The 3,637-nt window shown below is 41.6% G+C and overlaps 1 pseudogene; it reads left to right on the forward strand.

Annotated features, from left to right (window-relative positions):
- Positions 1 to 926: 926 nt before the first annotated feature.
- LOC124555999 lies at positions 927 to 1,044 on the forward strand (annotated as a pseudogene).
- The last annotated feature ends 2,593 nt before the right edge of the window (positions 1,045 to 3,637 follow it).

Consider the following 3,637-nt stretch of genomic DNA (forward strand, 5'->3'; position numbering starts at 1 on the left):
GCGTTAATCAAGGCTAGTGAAGATGTAGGTCTAAGGATAAGTGAAGACAAAACTAAATACCTGGTTACTACTAGAATGCCAAGAGCAGTAGATCGTGAAATGTTAAGAGTTGGAGACATGCAGTTTGAAAAAGTGAACGCATTTAAGTATCTAGGCGTGGACATCACTTCAAGAAATGAGATTGAATCCGAACTGAAGAAGAGATTACGGGCGGGAAATGCATGCTACTTCTCACTGAATAGATTACTTTCATCACGGATATTGTCTAGGAATCTAAAGATTAGAATATACAAAACTATTATTCTACCAGTTATGCTGTATGGGTGTGAGACTTGGTCTCTCACTGTGCAAAATGAAAAGCCGTTTCGAGTATTTGAAAACAAAATTTTGAGGAAAATTTTCGGAGCAAAAAGGGATGACATTAGTGGAGAGTGGCGAAAACTGCATAACGAAGAGGTTCACGAACTCTATTCAAGCCCTGACATAATCAGTATTATTAAATCACGTAGGCTGCGATGGGCGGGTCACGTAGCTCGAATGGATGAGGGCAGGGCAGCGCTCAGAGTACTGGTAGGGCACTTAGTGGGAAAACGTCCAGTGGGGAGACCAAGGCGTAGATGGGAGCACAATGTGAAGGCTGATTTGAGGAGCCTAGGTATTGAAGGTGAACGGAAGGAAATAGCCCAAGACAGGGACAGATGGCGAAAATACGTTGCTGCGGTAATGGACTATCGAGTCCGGTGTGACAAGTAAGTAAGTAAGTAAGTTACTATCACGCTTACTCAGATCGTATGTGATAGTGTGTGAGTGATGACGTATAAATTTGTATGATTTGTACCTTCAGAAATAACATTATGCTGTTCTTCTCGCTTTGAAACTATTTTTATTTACATATTGGGCATTTATTGTTTCTAGCCCTTAAGGGGGCCAACGGCCTTGCCGCAGTGGTAACACTGGTTCCCGTCAGATCACCGAAGTTAACCGCTGTCGGGCGGGGCTAGCACTTGGATGGGTGACCATCCCGTCTGCCGAGCGCTGTTGGCAAGCGGGGTGCACTTAGCCCTTGTGAAGCAAACTGAGGAGCTATCTCGATTGAGTAGCGGCTCCGGTCTCGGAACCCGACATACGGCCGGGAGAGCGGTATGCTGACCACATGTCACTCCATATGAGCATCCAGTGATGCCTGTGGACTGAGGATGACAGGGAGTGCGGTCTGTACCGTTGGGTCTCCATGGCCTGTTCGGACGGAGTTTAGTTCTTTAGTTTTAGTTTTTAGCCATTATGGAAAAGCGTAAGAAACATAAATGTACCCACAAGGCTAATCCAGAAAGTTAAAATTCTTTACGAAACTGGCTGCAGTTGCTTGCAGATGGAGAATGGTAATTCCAGTTGGTTGCAAACAACTATAGGGATTCAACAAGGCAGTTGCCTTTCTCCATTACCTTTTATTACTGTTATGGATGAAGTGATGAAAGAACTAAAGCAAATCAATAATAAGGACATCAACGCATTTGCACTTGCAGATGATGCAGCAGTTTGGGGTAATACAGACGAATAAGTCCAGGAGAGGCTGTGGAACAGTATTGGCTATCTTAAAGGACAGAAACAGGCTCTCCTTCAGTAATACCTTGTTGTTGTTGTGGTCTTCAGCCGGAAGACTGGTTTGATGCAACTCTCCATGCTACTCTATCCTGTGCTAACCTCTTCATCTCCGAATAATTACTACAACCTACATTCTTCTGAATCTGCTTGGTGTATTCATCCCTTGGCCTCACTCTACGATTTCCCCACCCCCCTCCCCCCACACACACATACACTTCCCTCCAATCCTAAACTGATGATCCCTTGATGTCTCAGAATGTGTCCTAGCAACCGATTCCTTCTTCTAGTCACGTTGTGGCACGAATTTCTTGGCTCACCAATTCTGTTCAGTAGCTGCTCATTATTTACATGACCTACCCATTTAATCTTCAGTATTCCTCTATAGCACAACATTTCAAAATCTTCTATCTCTTCTTGTCTAAACTGTTTATCTTCCATGTTTCACTTCCATACATACCTACACTCCATAGAAATATTATCAGATAAGACTTCCTGACACTTAAATCTATACTCGATGTTAAGAGATCTCTCTTCCTTGGAAATGCTTTTCTTGCCATTGCAAATGTATATTCTATATCCTCTCTACTTCGGCCATCATTAGTTAAATTGCTGCCCAAAAATCAAAATTCTTCTACTAGTTTGTGTCTCGTTTCCAAATCTAATTGGCTCAGTATCACCTGATTTAATCTGAATACATTCCATTATCCTCTTTTTGCTTTTGTTGATGTTCACGTAATATCCCCCTTTCAAGATACCGTCCATTCCATTCATCTGCTCTTCCAAGTCCTTTGCTGTCTCTCACAGAATTGCAATGTTGTCGGCAAACCTCAGAGTTTTTACTTCTTTTGCATGGACTTCAACTCCTACTCCAAATTTTCCTTTTGGTTCCTTTATTGCTTGCTCAGCGTAATCATCAAATAACATAGTGGGTAGGTTACAACCCTGTCTCACTCCCTTCTCAACCATTGCCTCCATTTCAAGCCCTTCGATACTTATAACTGCCTTTCGTTCCCTTATTTTACCCCTGCCACGCTCAGTATTTCGAAGACAGTGTTTGAGTTAGTATTGTCAAAAGATTTGTCTAAGCCTACCAATGCTATAAATATATGTTTGCCTTTCATTAACATACCCTCTAAGACAAGTCACAGGGTCAGTATTGCCTCTCGTGTTCCTACACTTCTCTGGAATCCAAACTGGTCTTCACCAAGGTCGGTTTCTGAAATTTCTCATTGGGTTGTTCGAGTAACGGTGCTACCTACAAAGAAAAGAAAATTAATTTCACTGCTGCCTTCTGAACTGTTCTTTTTTTCCTTAAATAAATTATTTGACATAGATCACAAGGAGGGTTTTTGTGCAGCTGTCCACACGACGAAAATGTTGGTGTGAAGACATCATAAGTATGTGGATACAATCGATAGCAAATAACCGGTACCGTACACCAGCAGCGACTTCGTTCGTTCATCTGCCTGTTTCAAGAAACCATTTGTGGCACAGTAAATTCTATTTTATTGAAACGGCCTTGTTCAAGAACGAAGTTCTGCTCTTATATTGATTCAAATCAATTTATTAATCACTGTAATCTTAACTAACGCTGGACAGGCCTACTCTTTCCGTAGAGTGAGAGTTGCTGTCCGGCGAAGTTGTTTTCACATGTGTGGTGTTCACTGTGCGATCTGGACTGAAATAATCATTATTCTTTCACGTATTCAATACGATAAATTGGAATGTTAAACCAAAGTTAACTACAAGAAACATATAAATTTTTTGGTCGCAGCAATAGTTGATTTATGAGAAAACAGTGTGAACAAATTCTTGCACAGTGGTGTGATATACTGGTAGCAGAGGCTTTCATTTCTGTCAGCTGTCACCCGCGAGGAGCGATTTATGATCATCCTGCAAGTGAGAGGATGGAAAATAGAGCTGTTTATTTAATTTTCTGTTTTCTTATTTTTTATCATATGTAGCCACAACCATGTGGTGAACCACTGAGGACACTGCACCCATTTAAGAATTTGGCTTCTCAATAGTTAGGTAA

The sequence above is a fragment of the Schistocerca americana genome, chromosome 1, assembly GCF_021461395.2.
Source record: "Schistocerca americana isolate TAMUIC-IGC-003095 chromosome 1, iqSchAmer2.1, whole genome shotgun sequence".
NCBI classification, from domain to species: domain Eukaryota; kingdom Metazoa; phylum Arthropoda; class Insecta; order Orthoptera; family Acrididae; genus Schistocerca; species Schistocerca americana.